Source organism: Colobus angolensis, unplaced genomic scaffold (genome assembly GCF_000951035.1).
Source record: "Colobus angolensis palliatus isolate OR3802 unplaced genomic scaffold, Cang.pa_1.0 Scaffold342, whole genome shotgun sequence".
NCBI lineage: Eukaryota > Metazoa > Chordata > Mammalia > Primates > Cercopithecidae > Colobus > Colobus angolensis.
In genome coordinates, this window is record NW_012116733.1 from 2600457 (window position 1) to 2624045 (window position 23589).

Genomic DNA, 23589 nt, shown 5'->3' on the forward strand with positions numbered 1-23589 from the left:
CTCAATCTCTTGACCTCATGATCCACCTGTCTTGGCCTCCCAAAGTTCTGGGATTACAGGCATGAGCCACTGGGCCCGGCCTTAGATTTTTTTTTGTCTCAGGTATTCAACACATATTAGGAGGACAATCAGAACACACAGAACATATTTTGAACTGATTACCATGAAAACTTTGCTAAATACTCAAAGCCAAACAAATGTGGATTAAAAAACAAAACAAAACAAAAAACAAAAACAACCAAGCAAAATCTCTTCACATCCATGTCTAGTTACAGTATAGCCAACTGGTTCATAATTAAGCAATATTCAGATTGAGGTTCTGTAAGTTCTTCACCAGCCATCATGAGTCTCCCAAGACCTTCTTTTTCTTTATAAGGTGTGAGGTTTGAGATAATATCTATTAATTTTTTTTAAACATGTATGCCCTTTGACTTAACAACTTAACTTTCACTATACAGATCTTTATATACTTTGGCAAAGTGATATATGTAAGCTATTCAATTCAGGATTGTTTATAATAGCAAGGAACAAAAAACAATGCACGTGTCTTCCAATAGGAGATGGGTTATATAAACTGCAGCACATCCAGATTTACTCCTGCTTTAACTGCCCATTCATTTCCATTAGTTCTCCAACCCAGAAGATACCTCAGGTCAATCCTTCAGTGATATAATCTCCTTAATTTTTCCCGATTTTTCTTCATCACAATCGTCATTACACACTTATGCGATCAATAATATGTGTGTGTGTTTTGTTTTGTTGTTTTGGTCTTTTTTGGTCTGTTTCCTTCACTATTTTATGAAAAAAAGCTGCAGCTGCTTGCCCACACATTCCACCATTGGAAGACAACATAGGCTATCCCCCTGAATATTTTATAAGTCCCTGGCAGACAGAAAATGCCATAGACGTATAACGTGCAAAGCCTGGCGATCTCAGTGCATGGTATGGTAAGTTTCCATTATATAAAGCGCTCTGATTTTTCATCTGTGTGGGCTGTTAGGGAAAAGGATCAAGTTAGAATCTGAGAAGACTTGGACTCTGTAATGATGTCAAAGAGAAAATAAATTGGCCCAACTAGATGTTGTTCTGGACAGCAATTAGGTGGGCAAGGGCACAATATTCAAAAAGGTGTTTCTAGCTAAGTTGTACTTATTATAGGCAACTCAGTCTGGTAAAGAATGCATAGGAACTGAAATGGAGAAAACAGTCATATGAAGGAGGGCTGGGGAAGCTCATCATAGTACCAGGGGACCCACATTCCAACTAAAGTTTAGGAACAGGCATCAGCTCTAGCTGTATTTAGACAAGCTAACCAGATAGAATGCAAAAATAGTAGTCCTTGGTGAATATTGAGTGCTAAACACTAGAGAAGCAACGTGTACAGAAACATGGGCTGGAAAGAAGCTAATATTTATTAAAAACCCATTTCTATGCTTTGCTCACGAAAATGGAGGGATTGGGTGGGGAAATAAAGTGTGAGCACTTACTTCTCTCTTGTCCCAATGAATCCTTGAGTCTAGGTGGCAAGGTTCTCTCTAGCATGGGGGAGCTTTTCACACACCCTGGCCTTTTCAGGCTTAGATAATACTCCCTGTGAGTATTCTAGAGTCATACAAGAAAGTGCTGCATGGAGATCTACCTTCCTCCACTAATGCTGTAGTCACAGGCTCAGAATGGGGGGTTGTCTTAGTTCTTCTCCTGCAAGTAGTATGTATGGAGTAAGAGGAGATAACATCACTTGTTCTCATTTTGTCATCATAATCCCTTTGACTGTGGATCCTTGGTGAAGGCTAATGTTTTGAAAAAGTTCAATATTAAAATGCTATTTTCCGTAAAGTAACCATTATCGTAATAATTTATAAATGTTAATCCATAATGGACACGATAGTAATTCAACCTCATTACTGATATAAGTTTAAAGGGTTGGTCTGGGAATCTAACTTTTTAAATATGGTTTCAATGGGAGCATAAGTTCTGAGTTCCAGACATAATTTCAAAAGAGTCTTACAGGATCCTCTGTTTTTTATGTCAATGCCACCTTTATTTATGTTACTTCCAGTTTTTATTAGGCTTAATAAAGTAGTACTCAAAACAGTTTGTTAAACAACTGAAACAAACAGAAACTTGGCTGCCTGACACTTGACTGTTTAGTCCTCTGAATAAAACTGAAAGCTATTCTCATTCAGTGTCACTCCCCACATACACATACCTTCGAGACAGCGGAAGCAGCCTCGCTTGCTGTCCTCATGTCAAAACCCACGAGACTAAGAGGAAAAGCAAAGCAAAGCCTCAAGTCTGAGGTCTTTTATTCAACCCCATGACCTATGATAACATAAAGAAATTCATTTTCTGTGTAGTGAGACCTCATTTTCTAAAAGATAAGTGTCCTGTGTATTGAAATGTCCTCTATCCCCTTAGGGCATAGACACCCCAAACTTGAGAATGCTATTTCTGTCTATCCTGAGTATACATTCTTTGGAAAGTCTCTTAACATTTCCGTGCCTGCCTTTGCCCTTCTGCAAATTAATCTTGTAATACCCATTTCGAAAGAGTGATAGGGAGCTTTTGACATGTGTAACAAGGACTTTGAGATCCTCAGATGAAAGAAGCCTCAGATGTACAAAAGCATTATCCTTATTGCGTGTGCATTTTCTCCTATGGTCTAACTGAGGGGAGGGATTAGGGGAGATTAATTGTGCATATGATCTGTCTAATCGGTTAAGGAGAGCGCGGAATGCTTATGACCTTCAGGAACACCAAATAAAACAGCATGTGCCAAGGCAGTTTCCTGAGTTTAGTTTATTGTTTCAGCAGAGGTTAAGCTAGGGGAGTGATGAAAGTGCTTGAGTTTTGAGACAATACAATTGAAGAGAAGCAGGAAGGTAAAAGCCTTGGAAACATGTATGCATATAAAGTGAATAAATACAGCAATGATCTTGGGCCTTATGAAAAAAATTTTTTAATTCCATTTTTATTCTGCTTATTCAGTGCGCTTTGTGAGGTAAAGAAACACATTAATTCTGATTTCACTCCCCCTGAAATGAATTTAGGAACAGAGGCCACTTCCTTTAATCTTTCCAATCCCTGCATTCTTCAGTTATAGATAAGTTTCAATAATAGGTGCTCAGCTCCTCTAGCCTATTGAGAGAGATGTATTAGACAAATAGAAAGAACTTCCCTTGGAGAGAAAGCCATGATTATTGTTCCAAAGGTCAATAAAGTTAGAGAAATTGTTAATCACAAAGAATTTAAATTGCACTGTGAGTCCTGCCCTTCAGCTTTGCAAGTTCTTTTCAAGTCCATCAACCAATCCTAAGAAGGAGAGTAATGTGCTTTCTTTGGCTTAGTGAATATTACAAAATGTTATTACTTTCCTTTCCTAATAACCGCATTGTCCTTTAACTTTTAATCACGCTTCACCTATCCATTCACACATATGCTCTTAAATTAGGTTGCATTATATCAACATGAGCTCAATAGGACAGCAGTTTGGAAGGAGGAGTTATACTCTCTTCGTTTGCTCCCTATGTATGTCCCAAACTCACATGCACACATTATCTGACTTCTCTCTTTCTTACTCCTTAAATGCCTTAAGCTTTCGAGCCTCAAATATTGTCAATATCTTATACTCAATGATCACAACTGTGTGCCTATATAATTTTTTATTTTACTGTAAACAAAATACCACTTTGTCCATAAATTGTGTCCAGTGTAAAATGATTTTATATATTGGAATACCTCTAAGTATCATTTTGATGACTAACACATTAAAACATCTTGGTAAAAAGAAGTGGGAAAACATGTAAGGTGATAGAGATACAAAGCTAAAGCATCCAATTACTTTTCATAGCAGATGCTAGTACTATTTTAAAACATAAGTCATTAATTTTCCTGTAGAACTATGGTGGGGTCATATGCACCCACACCTCACATGATACTTGTCACTTATATCAATTACTTTTACATAGAAATAAAAGAGCTTTGGGCTTTCATATATGTTACAAAAGTAGTATGATAGGGTATCACGCAAAGACAAGTTGGTTGTCTCTCAGGACATCCGTATCTGAGATTCTTGCATGACAATATCACTACTGCTAAGCGACTGTCATTTTTACTACATAATTTACTATTCATTCATATTGTGACTATACAAAAATATTCATAGCATACAGAACATATCATTTTAGATATAAATTGACCTTCCAAAGTATGTATAAACCATGTCCATAGCATATATACTATATAATGTGTCAAATTTTTTATAGAACTTTGGAGTTAGAAAATGCTTTTGCGTATTATATGAGATACATTTAAGATGTGGGCAGCAGTTTATAGATGGTCTCTGAGTTAATTGTAGAACTGATAAGATGCAGAAGATGAACTTATTCTATGTGTTAAGACGCAAATGCTCTCTCTCCAATCTCATGCTATTTCTCAATTGTGGGGATAGCAATACAATGGAACTTGCTGGAGAAATGGAAACTGAATAGGTACAATTACCTAGGGTCTTTAGAGGCTCCAAATTATTCTACTGTAAAGGAGTTAGGAACTGTCACTGTTTCCGAAACTAAGGAGAGGTAAGAGCAAATTCTTCTCCTTCCTGTGTCTTACTAGTTACATAGAGACCTAGATATGTGGTGAAGATCTAAAGAGAAAATGACAATGGTTTGTAAGCATTCATCTATAAATAAAAATATGAAGGTCATTATTATAACTAAAATTTTTGAAGCGATTATTAATTGAATGTAGCCATACCATTCACTGTATTAGAGGTGCTGTGAGGATTAATAGAAGTGATGTATATCAAATTCTTATCACATTCCCTGATTCACAGCAAACACAAAATACTTATTATACTTCATCACCATTACCATCAAAAGCATCAGCATCACTGGAATTATTATAGCTTTACTTGAGAATTTTAAATTCTAAAGTGTGAGGACTCAGCTATTAGATATTATTTTTAAAGACTTATTCTGGATTAGATTTATGAACTTAAGAACAAAGGAAATAGTGGTGCCATATTACCGAGTAAGCTCAGAAATCAGAGTCTGAGACAATAAACACATAAACAATGAAAGTGAGGTTATAAGTCCCAGCAGTTAGTCCACAGGGCAGATCTTTATCTGATTTGTGAATTAACTCTAGCTTGCCCAACCAGCAAACTCATTGAATATTATTATGTTTATCAGCATAAAGGCAGAATGATGGCTTTAGGAATGAGGAATGCTGACTACGTTCTCTGATTAGACACCTGAGCAATACTCATTTAACTTCATCTCTTATATGTACTAGAAACAGAAGGTCTTTCTGGTAAGGCTACTTACTAGACATCTCCTGCACACCCACATGCGCACCAGTAGAACACTAGAGATAAGGTTGCCCTTTTCTCCAGGTTGGCCTTATGTCTAGGCACTATAGTGGTTTTTGAATTTGCATGAACTGAGTGGCATTGTCATGGCCTCCCAGTCTGAAATGTTCTTCTCTACACTATGCCTACAGTCCCACTGTTAATGTTTTATTTATCTGTGTTAAGTGTTGCCCTCTCTCACTGTCTTCATTAGAATGCAAATAATACTGAAACAAATATCACATTAAATAAGTATGAATATGTTTATTAGATCAATTTCCTTTTATAAGAGACAGTAGGCGAAAGGAGAGTGCTGGCTGCCCAGGACAGGAGGACATTGAAGTGAAGGTAAAGGGTTTAAAAAGAAGGTTAACTTAACCAGAAGGTTAACTTAACCTTGATGCCAGAGCAAAGGTAATAAAAGATGACACAGTTAAGTTCTCCTAAGCCACTGTGTCTGCCACTCAGGTTTTGTTTTTTACACCTCTGGATACCATGGCTTTATTTAATTCCCTAATGCTACAGATCCATTTCAGAGTCCAATGAATAAATGTCACACTCTTTGCTTTCTGGTTATGGAACTGACTCCAGTGCCCTCTGAAGATACAACAATCAGTTAGCTCCTGGCATTTAGAGGAATAAAGTATGTATTAATGAATATTAAATACTAAGATAAATTAGCAAGTACTGGGTCATTTTGATTCATGCAAGCTATAACATTTATATATATATATACATGTATATGTTTATATTTTAGGGTACATGAATCAGAATGCATACGACTGCTAGTAATTTATCTTGATTTTTAGTATTTATTATTGTATAATACTAATAAATTTTAGTGCACACACTTATAAATTTTAATATATATTTGTACTGAGTGTGAGTAAAGTGAGTAAATATTAGAAATAAAAAGAGCAAAATGATAAATGCAACTCCATCTACACATTAAAGTTTGTTTCATGAATTTAACAACCTTGTAATGTCAAAGCCTAGTTTTTAAAGTCTGTTGCATTTTCATTCCTGTCCTGTTTTTCTGTTGAAGTCATTGCAGAAATACTGATATTTCTATCAGAGGGGCAAATACTTACGGGTGAAATAATCTAGACCTTGAAATTGCTGGAGCAGTTCTCTACAGTTTTGCAGATGGTTCATGTAAAAAGGTACAGAAGACAAATCATGCAGGTGATAGGCCCATTATCCTATTTCTGTGTCATTCACCTTTTCCTAATTCTGTTACCTACTCCCACTGAATCTAAGTCTTAAAATAAGTCTGAGAAGTTATTGCTGCTATGGGACAGATGACAAAGGGAAGGACCAAGGAGACTTAAATTTCATTCAGGGACCAAAAAAAATGGGAGGAAGTTGGATAGGTTTTTAATCTAACTGGATTGTAGGTGTGTGTTTGGAAGAAGAGAACCCTCTGAGCAGGGAGCTAAATGACTGGTTCAGGATTAGAGATCTTATATTGAGGCATTACTGTGACAAATAAATTGTACTCTCAACTCCTGCATCATAAACAGAAATGGGTTTTCTACTATTCTTGTGAGAGATAAGAAAATAGGTATTTAGAGAGGGCAAGCGATTAAGTAAAGATGTTGATATGGTTTGGCCGTGTCCCCACCCAAATCTCATCTTGGATTGTAGCTCCCATAATTCCCATGTGTTGTGGGAGGGACCTGGTGGGAGATAATTGAATCATTGTGTGGTTTTCCCCGTCCTGTTCTTGTGGTAGTAAATAAGTCTCACAAGAACTGACAGTTTTATAAGGCGAAACTCCTTTCACTTGGTTCTCATTCTCTCTCTTGCTTGCAAAAAGATGTGCCTTCTGCCTTTGGCCATGATTGGGAGCCACGTGGAACTGTGAGTCCATCCAACCTCTTTTTCTTTCTTTATAAGTGACCCAGTCTCGGATATGTCTTTATCAGCAGAGTGAAAACGGACTAATACAAATGTGAAATCTGGTACCTTATTTCTAGATCTGCTTTTCAGAAGTTTGTAGGGTGTATGAATACATGGACGAATGAATGTCAGAGTTTAAAATAAACATAATAGTAGTAAAATAAATATAAAGAAGAGTAAACTACCTGTGGTTTATATTGGAAAATCACATATGTGTGTGAAATGTTTATTTACAGCTATATTATATTTATAATTATTATATTGACAGTTTTATGCTACATATAGGGATATATTTTTATATCATTCATAACTACATCAATATACACTAACTCATCAAACAATTCAACATTTGTTAGGTATCTACTATGTACCAACCATTTTATTAGATATAGTTCTTAGAACTGTGAACATGGTACCAATTCTCATGTTAGTTGCAATGACAATGACAACAAACACAAAAATGTCAACAGCAATATATGCAACCTAGTCAGATTTCCAAGACACTTTCACCCACATTGTTGCCTTTGATTATAATGAAAACCAAATAGAATGTCATTATTATCCCCATTTTACATGTAAAGAAACCAGGACTCTTGACTAAAGTCACATGTAAGTCTTTGAACTCATTAATACTAAAGATATTTCAAAATATTTATCTTAATTATTTTTACCAGGCCACTTACTCTTTATGTAGCAATAGCTATAGCAGTCTATGTTGACTAAAAGGAAAGAAAACAAGGGAAGAAGAATAAACTGCATTTAACTGCTCCATTGATCTTTTTAAATTAATCCACTAGGCTTCCTTTTAGTTCTGCTTTGAATTATTGGTTAACATCATATTCTTTACCCACTAAATGATTAATTATTCTATAAGACTGATGGAGAATAAGCCTTAGATAGAAACCTAAGATGTCCAAACCACGTACACATTTGAAAATGTTCATTCTAATCCCTTTATATAAGAAGAAGCGTAATTTGAGAAAGGGCATAATTTTTCAGTAGGTACATGCTTTCAGTTGCTAATGTATTTTTAAAAGTCAAAGATTAATCCTTGATTTTATAGATATTGGCCAGAATACGCACATACGTACACCTACATGCACGTGCATATGACCAGACATACGTGCGCATATACATCCACGTAATATTGGAATACAATGTGGAACCCATAGTCCTTATCACTCTCATGGAAGTACCTTTTCATTCATTTGCTGACTGGAATCCCCTAGAGGGTGACAAAAGACGAGATATGTAGCTATCCTCAATTTGAACATATGGCTTGGCATTGCTTATAGTGACCTTGTGTTAGCTCTTAGCCAGCTTTGCCTGGCCAGCCAGCCAGCTATTCTTGACTTCACTATGGTCATCAGGGCCTAATGTCTCCTTAATGATAACCTTGTCTCATTCCTGGCATTGTTAATGGCCTCACCTCAGGAGACAGCTTCACATCTTGGCTGAAACACGAGTTCCCTTAGCTTAAAAGATTAATCAGAAGCTTGCAGCTAATAATAGACTGCCCTTCCCACTCCCATTTTAGTACCTGAAGACAAGAACAGGTTGATAAGTATTATTATTGAGTCACAGAATTTGAATCATCCTCAAAAGGTCACTTAGTCAATCCCCTCTTCTCCTAGAATTACTGCATATGAACCATCCCAATAACTGACCATTCACTTACGGTTGATTTAAAAAACCCCTCTGTGTCCTGGCTAGTTGCTTCCAGTTTCTTTTTGCCAGAAGTCAAAAGAGGAAGTAGAAACACAGTTACAGAAGTGCAACTGTTAGTGTTACCTAGATAGTTCTTTCCTTCTTTTCAGGCATTAAAACAGCAAAATGGGCATCTATTGGCCCTGACTTCAGAAGGCATATGGGTAAATACTACTTCCCTGGGAATAGAACCATTAGCTTTGAGAGCTGGAAGGGAAATAAGTTCTAAATATTTCTCTCTCAATTTATAGATGAACAAAGAAGGGTAGCAAGAGAGCTACAATCCTACACACAGGGGATTTTAATCTATAATTTTGAAGTTTCACAAGAGAGAATCTACATGTAAGAACAGATATACATTCACAGTTAAGACTACTTCATCTTAAAAACAAACAGCAAAATTTATTGAGTATAATTTTGTCAGGGGTGAGTATTAGAGTAGGCTTACTTTGAGTTGATGTTAACTTCTTTTCCGATATCTTAACTACCTCCTCTAGAAACAAGGATAGAAAAAAATGAACCTCAAGTCTGTAATGAAATGTTGATAATTCATCTTCCATAGTCATTCATATAGGTTTAGTCATTCTCTTATAGAAAATAAGAGCAATAGTAATGTTGATGTGCAGTTAGAAATTCCATCTATTCTCTTTTTAAGTCTAAAAGTGGGAAGAAAACAAGGAAGCATTAGTTGGTTATGACTGTAAAGAAAAATTTCTGATTAAAAATTTCAATCTTCTTTTTTTTGGAGATTTCCACCAAAGGCAGAGTAAATTGTCCCAAGACAGCAATTCCTGGATTCATTTATGTGTGTGTGTGTGTGTGTGTGTGTGTGTATATATATATATAAAACCTTATTCTGCTTTGGAGTGAAAATGAAGATTTCTGATCTTAGCCTCTCATCAAATATCAAGGTTTAACACCTGCACTACCATGTATGAGGGCAGGAAACTTAGAGTATGTCACTGGACCTGAATTCAGCCCTATGAGTAGGATTTAAAAACAATATAATAAAATGAAACAGCTCAGAGCACTTAATTAACTTTAAAACATCACCATATCTATAGTTAATATTTGTTATGGGTTGAATTGTATCCCCGCTATATATATTTCAAACCTATTGCTACTGAAATGCAACCTATTTGCAATAGGATCTTTACAGATATTGTTAAGCTAAAAAGGGATCATTAAGAAGGGCTCTAATTCCGTCTGACTGGGGTCTTGATAAAAAGGGAAAGCATGGACACAGACAAGCATGCAGGGAAGACAACGTGAATTGACACACTGAGAAGACAGCCATCTAAAAGAAGGAGGACTGAAGAGATCCTTCCTTCAAAGTCCTCAGAAGTAACCCAAACCCTGCTAATATCTTAATTTTGAATTTCTAGTGAGACAATACATTTCTGTTGTTAAGCCACTCAGTTTATGGTACTTTGTTACGGCAATCCTAGAAGACTAATACAATGTTCTTATCATATTTTAAAAATATTCCAGAGGGGGTAAGGACCAGGGTCAACTGAAACACAGGAGGATATTTTTAAAATTTTAACTAATTTTCCTAAGTCCTCACACATGTCCCTCTGTGAGAAGGAATATGGAGTATGAAGTTCTGAATGAGAGTCATGCCTCTAGTCAAAATCCCCACATTATTTATCCCAGAAGTGGGATTAAGTTATGAAACCATAGATCTATGCTTCCTCTTGTATGGCAAAGTATTGTTCACTTTCTAATTTTCAAATACACTTATGATAGATGATTCCTCAGGGAAGGCAAAAATAAAGAGGCGGAGGAAATGTAGAAGCGAGTGGCCAAAATGCGTATTATACCCTAAACGATGAAGACATCAGGGACAGAGATAATTCCATCTTTAGTAATATTATCTGATTCTCCTCTGGGTATGTTACCTCATATCAAACTTTAAAATGTTATGATAGAATTAGCATTTCAAGTAGTTACATCTAAAAGCATATTGAGCCCATACAAACTATTATTGTTTAGAAAAAACAGAAACCAAAAATTGCTGTTGTTTTAGATTTAACCAAGAAATTATTGCCTGTTAAGAAGCACCCCTCGGCAAAAAAAAAAAGAAAAGAAAAAAGAAAACCACAAATAAACAATCAAAAACAAGCTTAAACTACATACCAAGTAATACAAAAGAAGATATGAATGAATTCTGAAACATCAGCAATATTATGCATTTGTGAGTTTGGGATCCACAGAAGCAGATTCTGAGATGAGGATTAAGATGCAAGTGAGCTCTGAAGAGTGGGGAAATGAGGAAAGGAAATGAGATGGAACCAAGCAGGGGTAAAACCCCATCCACAGCCTGATCACATAGGAAACCTCTGCATTTAAAGCAGAAGAGCTGAGCTTCCATAACCCAGCACCAGTCAGTCATTGGTTGGCTGAGGACCTTGGGCAGGGGGAGTACTATCACTTTGGGTAAAGTAACTTTCTCACGCCAAGAGGCATCACTTCAAGGACATCACAATCACAGGTAGAGGACACTGGAAACAAAACATGTTGGGGAGACACTGAGGGCTCATGAAAATGGAAAAAGTGATCTTAGGGAATCCAGATGGCATAACAATAGCTACAATGGCTACTACTGTGGGTTATATTTTTGATAATTTCTCGAATCATTTCTTGTTGAGATAAAACTTGGCAATGAGGGACCATTACATGGCAGTTTTTGAGATGTCTGTTCAGAAACTCCAAGGAAATGAACTCCTATTTGTGTCACCTGATAACTCTATTCATTTTTGGTTTGGCTTTTATTTTGTTTTCATTAATTATCATGTATAAGGAGTAAATGAAATATGTTTGTACCATTTTCAATATAATAAACAAAAGCTTGCATGCCCACAACTTAGATTAAGAAATAGAGCATTACGGGAAACTTAGATGCCACTCCATGCCCTTCTCTCTTCACACCCTGCTCCTTGCCTAGGGAGGTTGACATTTTGTGGATAGTTCTACCATTTTCTTCAGTGTTTTCATCTTTATTTAGATTCCAATATGATGCATTGTTTCATTTGGCAGTCTTTGGATCATAATACCATTTTAATTATACACTATCTATCTTCCCAGAACATGCTGCTTTGCTCAACATCATATATTTAGCTTCTTTTATTGACAACCATAAATGTGTTTCATTCTACAGTTGATGTGCACGAGTTGTTTCCAGTTCTTGCCATTACCAACAATATTGTTCCTCTGAATATACCTGCATTTTTGTCTGGGTGCACTTGTGCAAGACAATATCTAGAGCAACACTTAGGTGTTCATTAGTTGTTCCATTAGTTCTTGGCAATACTTGATATGATCAGACTTTCTCCTTTCAGCTATTCTGTTGGATTTAAATCTGCATTTCCCATACAGTAATTAGATGGAGCATGCTTTTATATTTTTATTGGCCCTTTGGGTTTTCTCTTCTGTGAATTATATGTTCAAATCTGTTGACAATTTCTATTAGGTTATTTTCTAGGAGTGTTAAAAATACATTTGAACAGTTACATATGGTCAATTTTCTATGTTACCAATATCTTTTCCCAATTGGAAATTTATGTTTTTTTTTTTTTTCTTTTTTGGTGTTTTGGTTGTTTACAAATGAAAGTTCTCTATTTAAATGAATCGTTTCTTTGATGTTCCCTCTTTGGGTTATTATATGAAAATGTGTTCTGTTTTGTTTCTTTCTCTGTGCTGATAGAGGTATTCTTTTTATCATCTTCTAAGGATATTATAACTTTATCATTTACATTTAGCTTTTTAATCTACCTGTAAATCATTTTTAAATGACTCTTGATTTATATAAATAGTTAAAGAAGATGTGAAGTTTTTCACATTTAAATTATATCTTTCACCAAGATCTTCATTTTACCGAATCCCACAAAGTAAAACTATGTTTTAAAATACGTTATCCTTCCAGAGTGATGAATTGTACCTCTATTATCTCTACTGCAATCCAGACTCTCTACTTACCCTAAAAGCAGAACAGAACTGCCAGTGCTTGTCTGTACTTTGTGGATTTAGTAAATTAGGCAGTTCGTTAATTATGCTCTCCTTTATCCAGAGATCATTTATGCAGACTTCTCTCTAGTTGTATCCTTACTAAAAAAGCAAATTGAAGTTTCAGAAAGGTGAAAGAGAATTAGGAGTGAGAGAAGTTATTAACAAAATGCAAAAGCTGATATAGATCTGCTTAGAGATTAATGACTTCCAGATGCCATTTTGACTATTTTATGGCACACACATACACACATACACATACACACACACATCACCAAAGGAGAAGGATAGTATGTTTTGATGTTATACATTTCAAAGAGCCAAAAGGATATAGACAAAGTAGCAGGAGAAGATTCTCTTGCCTTCATTCTAAACTGAAATTGTATAGTATCTATTATACACATTAACTGACTGCATTATTGCTTATCATTTTTGGAAACTAGTATAATTGATATAATAAATAGTTTCCAGCTGATATTAGTGAACCTCAGAGTATATCATGTAGATGGAGTGAAGTCTTTGAATTTATATTTACAGACCTAAGTAATGACAAAAGTTTGCCACCCACCCGTCCTGAGTGTGAAATGTGTAGTGAATGAATAAATCAATGAATGGAAGAATGAATACTAAATGGCAACATAAAAGTGAGCCACCAGTTTATGAATTAAATTGTTATAGAACAAAGGTGATCTATCTGTTACAAGTGTTACTGCTGCTTCTAAGTGTTCAAGCAGTAAAGCTTTGCCTTTTAGAGTTCTTGTCATGGTATTTTTACCAGTAAAGATTTTATTTTTTTTAAGTAATTTATAGAGAGCCTTGGTATTTTGGTACAAGAGTTTCATTGGATTCTGCAGAAGGAAAATAAAATATTCCAAAAAAGGATGGAAAAGAAAACATCTTTACCCAAAGCTTTTGTATTTTTTTGTTTCTTCACATTCCAGGGCATCAAAATGCTTATCATTATTATTATTTGTTTCATACATTGTATGTTTATCAAACTAAGTTACTCTGTCACAGCTGGAATAATCAGGATTTCTTTTGTTGCTTATAATAAATAAATACTCAATTGTGAGAATGTCCTCAGGGAAAGTTCATTAAAAAAGAAATGAAAATGCTGAGAAATAAATGGTTATTTTGATTGCACTTGTTTTGATATAATATGCAAAAATGTAATTTGGTTCTGTAATGTGTGGAATGCAAGGGAAAAAAATTTAAGATGGAGAAATGGAAAAGATGCTGCATTTATTATGTTATTTCAATTATCTTTTTGTTTCTGAGGGTGGGAGAGTTTAGGTTCAAAATATCATTTTAGAATAAAATGTGAATATAGCTAAAAGGAAAAAAGAGCAAAATACATAAATGGAAATATTAAGTGATCAATGGATAAAAGTGGGCACATTTCTAGCATTTATTGACAGATGCTTTTTTTTGATTTAATGCTTAGGTATTTGGCTTTCTCTCTTGTTTTGTTTAGTCTCTACTGGCAGCCTTATTCCACAGTTTCCCAGATTATTTTGTGTCCTCCTTATTTTGGCTCAGTGACAAGTAACAATCAGTCAGGGAACATTGTAATAGAGATGTGAATGGCTTGAGGTAAGCGTCTGATATCAGAAGACAATTCTCTTGGTAAAACGATTCCTTTCAGAGGTTCAGGATGGGGGAAAGAAAATTAACTTTGCTTTTTTCCAGATTTAATTCTCCTTACTTGTCCTCATTCCTCAAGTTATTTTCTCTTTTATACCTCCAAAGTAGATTTACATGACAGTTTTGTTTTTCTCAAAGTATCTGAATGATAAGGGAAGGTAGAAGTAAACAAAGAAAATAATTAAGGCAAAAAATGGCATGAGCCAATGTGCTAAAGTGTGGAGAAACAGGAAGGAGGGATGACAGAGAAGGCCAAGTGGATCACTGAATTCAGAAGGCAATAGGGGCCACTGAAAGACCACTAGGATGGAAGAGGAATGGAAATTGAGAGTGCTGATTTCCACTCCCTAAGATTTGCCCTCCAGTCACTTCTTTACATAATTCATCAAATCTAACTCTTAATTGCCATCCCTGAATGTCCACGTTAAGATAATATGGGCAAGTAGATAATACTTACTGGCAGTGTAATACTATATTTAAAACACACATGAGCACACACACACACACACACAAATACACTAGAACATCTCAGTGAAAGAGAATTGGGGAAATATGTGGTTAACCAATGACTGTGGGGCCAACTTTGATCAGTAGTTTGTAAACGTTGAAAATATTTTTCTGGTCATATAGTTTTAAAAATATAGTAAGAGCACCCAAGGTGAGGAAATCGAGGTGGGGCATTTTGATGAAAAAACAAGAGAGAGAGAATTAAAACAGAAAGGAGAAAATAGATGTATAAAATATTTCTTCTATATTGAATACTGTAAAGCACTGAGTATGTTTACACTGTGGAGGAGAAAAGGACATGACATATGCCTTGCGTAGTCATCAAGAAATTATTTCTTGCAGTGCAATGTACCCCACTACCAATGAGCAGAAATACAACTTCAGAGGGCAAGAGGGGATGTGAGAAATAAAAAAAGGAGTTGGAGAAAGAAAATAAATGATTCTTGAGTGGCTAAACAAGGGACAAAAGGCAAAACCTTTTCTAGAGGTAAAGAAAGAGTAGAAAAATAAAAAAATATAATGCACATTGTTTTAAAAAATTATACAAGCAAACTATTTGGATTAGTAGAGGAATTAATTTTAGCTTTCCAAAGGAGGGACAATATTAGAGCATGTCTATTCATGGAAGGGAGATGAGTTCGGAAATTATCAATAGAAAAGTTGAAAATCCGTGGCGGAGTCAACTATAACAATTTGGTTTAAATAACCAATGGATGACTTTAAGTAGAACATTATCTCAAAAAAAAAAAAAAAAAAAAAAAATAATGCACATTGTTTTAAAAAATTATACAAGCAAAATATTTGGATTAGTAGAGGAATTAATTTTAGCTTTCCAAAGGAGGGACAATATTAGAGCATGTCTATTCATGGAAGGGAGATGAATTTGGAAATTATCAATAGAAAAGTTGAAAATCCGTGGTGGAGTCAACTATAACAATTTGGTTTAAATAACCAATGGATGACTTTAAGTAGAACATTATCTCAAAAAAAAAAAAACAAAAAAAACAAAAAAAACCTAGCACCCATCATAAAACCTGGCACATAATTGATGTTCAATGAAGTGATGACATGAATGAATAAATGAATGAATGAAAAACCAAGTAAATATTAAAAGTATTTGCAAATACTGCATTTACTTTGGCACTGAACTAATAAACATCACACATTAGAGAAAAAAGAATGATGGTGACAATATGGAAGTAGAGACATGGCCTAGAGTCAAGGAAGCTTGCAAGAGGCCATTACAGAAAACCAAATGAGAGAAAAGTTTGGTGATAAGGAAAGAAAGAAGAAGGAGCTGAGAAGGAGTACAAGAGACCTATGATACTCCTAAAGGAGTGCTATAAAAGCCTGGCTGTCTGGAGATAGAACTGATTTAGAAGGAATTATGGTAAGTTTGATATCAGAGACAATTATGTTTGCTGACACTGAAAATGTATAGCTGACAGTTGGAGATACAAGACTTAATCTTGGTACAAACTTTAATCTGGGGATCTTTCTGTAAAACGCTAACACAGAGGTTGACTAGACCATGAGAATGGATGTTGTCTACTTGAAAAGAGAAAACAGAGAACAAAGGGCTGAGTCTTGGGATATATTTATGATCCATATGATGGGTCCCAATCAAAATAATGGAAACCCTCTGTCAACTGGCAAAAGTAGGCTGGCATGGATCTTTGGTTTGTTGTTCAGTGGAGAGATATCTTTAGAAAAAACTACTTTGAAATTGATATGTACTGCTAATAATTGACTGCATAACTTGCATGTAAGCAAGTTGTGTAGGTAAGTCATTTACTTCATATTACAGAAGAGACTCCTGATTGAACTGTGAACATTCTCTTTGGGATTGCTTGGTAAGGCCCATCCACCTGGACTTGTATGTATTCCATATTCTTAGTATAATCTCCCTTTCCTCACATATTTAAAAAATATAGATCAACTCCTTGTTTATAAGCACACATACAACTAGAAGAAACATATTTGATTTGATTTTTTGGAAAGAACTTTTTGTAAAGTACAAATAACCAGAGTTAGCTAATTTCTTTAATTAAGCATTTGCCATACAAAATTTTTTAAACTGAAATCTTGAGTGGAAACCGGTATCTCCAAACAAATTAAACATTCAGAATTATAAACCAGAAGTTACAACAGTATTATTTTCACAAGCCGAGATCGTGTGATGGTGGTGGTGGTGGCAACAGGAGGAAGGGCTGGGGGTAAAATCTAAAACCCAGTGATATTTAAGTCAGGGAAGTATAACAAATGAAGGGAGAGAGTGTATTTAAAATTCAGGAGGGTGATTGCAAAACGTAGGAATTGACAATAATGCTGCCTAGTGTTTTTGAAGCCTCACTTTTGCTTGTTAAATCCCTACTTCAAAGTTTTTCTTTCTCATATGGAGCTACTAAGTAGAATGTTTTAGGTAGTATTCCTGGCGATACTTCACATTTGGGCACTTAATCAAATATACCAAATAAATAGAACTCTCTGTATGTTAAGAGAAATACATAGGAAAAAATGCCTAAACGTTTTGAATTATTTCCTTTCCCCCCACCCCCCCAATGTTACATTTAGCTGTCTGGACGTCTGGACTAAGGATATTTAATTTGGGGCTTATTATTATAAGCCAGAAGTATCTATGAACTAATTATCTATGAACTAATACATGAGCTAAGTATCTAAGAACTAATCACCAATCATTTATGTGATTCATGTTAAAAACTTGGGAAACATGTGCATATCTTGAGTTGGCTCTAATTAATCAGAATGGAGAAAAAAAATCCAAGGTGCCCCTTGTCCCTCTTCCAAAGCAGTGAGGTGGTACTGGATTTCTAACATGCTGTTAGTTATATCTCACATAGAATGAGCACATCGACACCAGGGACTCCTCCCATTCCTCACCTGATTCACTGCTAAATGCAGAGGTGCTTTGAATGTAGAGCACAGATATTTTCAGTAGATTTTTCTCCAGTGTAAGACCTTACAAGGAGAAGCAGGATTGCTATGATGTTTTCATATCCAAGAAGGCACATTTCTTCAACCACAGGATCCAAAGATATTAACTTCATTACTTTCATTAAAGTTTGACTTGGGCTGAGACCTTCAAAATCCTTACTCTTCGACAGCTGTTTGGTGGTTTGTTTAGGACTTCACTGGGCAGTCTCAGCACAGTTCCTCCTGGACAAGTGTCAGCATCTCCTCCAAATCTCTGTCATCCTCTGCCTTAATTGGCTCCATTAACAGGTGTTATCAGGCCAAAAAATGAGGATTCAACTGATTCATCACTTCCTGAGGCCTAATGTCAAAGATAGCAGCATTTGGAACACACTGGGGGTGAAGAAGAAGCTGGGAAATATTAAAATACTTCTCAATCCATTCTGCTTTAGTTGTTAAAGTATAATAATGGATGGATTGATTTAAATTTGAACCCTAGCCTTAAATCAAATGCTAGAATAAGCATGGGATCTTAGTTTTCTTTAACTCCTTTTTCTTTTATTATGAGTGCTGCCAATGAATAGATTACCATTACTACTAATTCTGAAATATTTTTGTGCTTGCATTGTATCAGACGTTATTTATTTAGCTTTGCATAAGACCATATTGTTATCTTTATTTTTGTGTTGAATAAGCTTAAGATCAAGAAATTAAAAGTCTTGTCAAAAATTTTACAAAGAAAGCAGACTGGTAGTTTCCTTGTCTGGGGGTGGGAATGAGAATTCCTTATACCTGGGCATGAGGAGTCTTACTGGGGTAATGAAGATATTCTAAAAGTGATTTATGTTGATGGGTGCACCACTCAGTACATTCACCAAAATTTATTGAAATGTATACTTGAATAGGGTAAATTTTATGTTGTCCAAAATATACATCAAATAAGCTACTTAAGAAAAAAACAGTCTTACCAAAAGTTACATCGTTTACATCTTCCCATTCTAACCCTGGGTTCTTGCATATGTAGTGCAATGCAGCAGCTCTAGGCAAGTATGGAGGATCTGGTTCCTCCCCTTGTTTGCTAAAGGATATTGAGCAATTTATGCCACTCCCTGGGCAGTAGTTTTGTCAATTAAATGAAGTCACTGGACTAGTTATGTGTCTTGACAATCTTGTATTAATTCCAAGAACACTTAATTTTAACTGAGCAGGATATCTTTGAATTGACATAAAATAGTATAATATGTATAAAAAGAATTGCATATAAATATTATGATTGAGGAAAGAAAAACCATGAAAATCCTGGTTATCACTTGGTGGCACTATGAGGAATTAATTTCTTTGTCATTTTATTTTGAAACTATTCTAAAATAAATATGTATTTAAAAAGAAAATAAATTTTATTTAAAAAATTAACAACTGTTTAAGGACATTTGATAAAGACATTTTCAGTGCAGAATCCTAATGGGGAAGTTGTGATATACTGGGGCAGAATTAAAATTCCATGTCTTTTTTGCATTACATCTGAAATAAAAGGTCCAAAATTTTGTGCAACTATTTATGTAACAGCAAGTCTGAGTTTTGTTTGGTTATTTGGTTTTCTTAGTAGTTTCATTGGTGGCTTAATAATTTATAAATACCCAGAGGGTGGTCCTGAGATGTAGTTAAATGTCTAAAATTTCTATAAAACACACTAATCTACAACTGCACAGAAATATGTGTAGCTAAGATAGGTAAATTATATGAACAGAATAAAAGAGAGACCTAATTTTCAATCCATTCTAAATTATAAACATTCTCTTCTTTAAGCAAATACAATATAAAATTAAATAAAGTTATAGGAGAAATATTAAAAGGGGAGTAATTTTTCCTCAAATTATATTCAAATTAATTTATATTTTATATTTATTTTTAATATCACACACTTTCTTCATCATTTTCAAATAAGATTTAATTTAGATGAATTCAATTTGTATCTCATATTTTAATTTCAAAATACGTCCATTGTCTACAGTGAGGCACATCCCACTCTGAATTACATGTTAAATTCTGTGATGTCAATAGGAATGCACCAAATAAGGCATCTTGTATCAGGGAAGGGAGAAAGAAAGGCTCTGAGACTCAGTGAAAGCAGCAAGATCATGAATAAATCTATGTGATGTCAAATACTTGGAATAAAGATGAGCATCTCAGACACATGAGCATACGTATCATATCTCTAAAATTTTGGCCATAGGAATATGAATATCAGGATGGTGGAATGTGTTTACATTTCATTCAGATTTTAGCTTAAAGACTGCTTTGAGAACAGATCCAGACGTAGCATCACAATGAATGGGATTAACTCATGTTTAAAATAATTATTTATGTGATATATGTAAATACAATTTCACATGTCATCCTTAATTGTTACTTCTGCTCTATGGGTTAACTATATGAATTAATCATAGTCATTAAATCCAAAACTACTAGAAACATTGGATACTAAATACTAAACATTACTAGAAACAAAAGGAACACTATAGGGAAAAAAATCGCAGAAAGAGTCATGGCCTTCAGAAGAGACACAGTCAAATTTCAACCCAGCTGACATGGACCAGGCAAATACAAAACACATTCTGTTCTTGTCTTCCAATAACCTGCCACTCAAACTTAAACAGAAACCTGAAGGCAAGAGAACCCATTGATAGCAACATCCCAAAATTCAGAGAAGGACAAAGATACCAAGGACTAGCACAACCATGTAGATTATGTTCCTACTTTATTTATTTAGTCATAGATTATACTTAATCCCACAACATTCTTCAGCTGTCTCTTTACAAAAATATTCCATGGATTCCCAATACAAACTTTTTTTATCATTTTAAGATTAAAATTCTCATTGGCACCATTTCATATCATCATAGCCAACAGAGAAACAAATATTATCTAACATGCCTATAGAACTTTAAATTTTTCAAATACCTTTTACTAACCTCATACTAACTAGATATTCATAATAACTTGATTAGGAAATATCATGTTCTTCATTTAGAAATGAAATTATTGAGATTAAGAAAGATTAACTGACCCATCTAAGGTCAGAGCAATGGTAAGAACACAGGTCTCATAGTCAGTTTTCCTTTATTCCATTTTTTAAAGTGCTTCTACAAAAAACGATCAAAACTGTCAATGTCTTTATATGTATACCCAGAGAAGCATCATTTGGACAATGGGCATTTAATCTACATTATATTATGTTACATTATCTCACATACTCAAGCTCGTGTTCGATGTGAGTTACTTATAGGAATGTCTACACCAAGACCACATGTATGCTACTGTGATAGACAAAACAGAAGGCAGTTGAGAATGTTGGAACACTTGCAACATACTAAGCTTTATGGTAAGCATATTACATCTGTACATTATGTCACTAAATGTGGTGTTTCTATTCAGAGGACACATGATATGATGAGAAGCAGAATGTGTCCTACAAGAATGAAAAATAGAGGCAAAAATCTTCTTGTCAACTTCACTAGGAAGGACAAATGAGCTGTGCCTTGAAGCCAGTTTAAACATACACAGAAAATGAGACATGTGGATGTGGTCGTTATATACAAAAGGCATTTCATGTGGAAAGTCACAGAAGTAGGATATCTTAGAGGAGCAGATAGAGAAAGAGTATGGGCCTAAGAAGACATTGAAAGGAATCTTTGGAAATAAGGTTAGAATGTATACTGAGTTCAGGCCATAGAGTGTCATGGATGCCAGTCAGAACATTTTGGCATTTGTTTTGTGGATATGTAAATATTTTTTATCAGAGGTGTTATATGAGCAGAGCCAAACTGAAAGTGTTTTACTCTGGAAGCAGATGAAGATATGTTACCCCTTTAGGAATTTAGAACTTGAAATTCTCAGAGCTCACTTCAAGATCCTCTTCAGTCTTTCCTCTGTTCTCTTTATTGCCAAGTTGTCTCATCCAGTCTGAGACTTTGCTCATCAGACATATGGCAGTGATGTTTCTCACAGATTCATGTCTTCTAAGCTGAAGACCTACATGGCCAACTGTCTAGTCAACAGCTGCTCTGATTTTTCAAACTCATTTCAATTCAATATGCCCAAGTAAGTGCCTACATACATACAAAATATATGGTCCCCTTTGAAATAGGCTTCTTTTCTATACATCATCTAGATCCACCACCAATCCAAGATTATAATTCAGAAACCCAGGAGTCCTTCTAGTTACTTCCTCCTGTCTCTCCAGCTATATCCAACTCATCACCAAGTGTGCTTAAAGTGATGGATGTCCTGGTAGTCCCCATTCTTTTCTGTCTCTGTGACCCTCAAAACCTTCCTTTGACAGTCTTAATGGTTTTTTAACCCATCATTTCAGGGGTTTATTGCCCTTCATGTAGCCTCACATCTTCCAGTGCCACAGAAAATAGAGAAGACAACAATTAATGGAAGTAGCATATACAAAGGAAAGTTCTTTTTGTTTTTACAAAATAATGAAATTTGTTTTAAACTAAATATCTGTCTTATTGAGAAATCCTAATATGTATGTCTTGATGTTTTACCTACTGAGGCAGAAGTTGTAAAGTCTCAATAGAATTCATAGAGGATTCTAACTTATCTCCTACAGACAGACAAATAATAGACGATGGGAAATAAATTTTCTTCTTTCTTTTCTGCAGTGTCAAAAGCCACTTTACGTATTGTAAGGAAATGTTCTTAAAAATCTCACTAGTTGTGATTAATATCTATAAATTTGGTTTTTCAGAAAACCTATCTTTACATAGCATGATGATAGAGCTATGCTAAATATCTTCCCTCGGAAAATATTTTCTGTAGTTTCAAAAATCACATTTACCACAAGTCTTACTCGGAGTTGGTAAGCTAGGCCTATTTTTGGTCCTGATAGAAAGTAAATTCTATGATCAATTGAGTGGGTGTTTCATCCTATGGAAATGGCTAGTCTTTCTCATACACTAGAATGGTCTCATTTTACCTATAATTAATAGTGTTTTCATAATACAGGTAAAATTGAAAGAGGTTCAAATCCTCTTATAGTGTTGATATGTAGAGGTATGTTATTCCAACCATTTTTCTGTGAATGAGAAATAAAATGAATTCATGGTGATCAGTGTCCAGAATGGGAAAATTGGTTAACATTTGAAAAAGAGGTCCACATCTTACACGAAATACCCTGGTTTATTGTAAAACTAAATGTCTGTCTTGTTGAATTGAGCTCTCTGAAAGGTACCTCAGGAGTCTTTTGAATTGCCAGAACTGAAACTCATAAACATTCATTAATATAATACTTTGGGAAATATTTTCCCTTTTCCAAAACATTGCAGTTTCTGTAGAGAAAATATTTTTCTATATCAGGAAGATAAATCCTAATAGTGGAAGCAATTAAAAAGATAAAAGAAGCAATAGTTTGGGCCGGGCGCGGTGGCTCAAACCTGTAATCCCAGCACTTTGGGAGGCCGACACGGGCGGATCACGAGGTCAGGAGATCGAGACCATCCTGGCTAACACGGTGAAACCCCATCTCTACT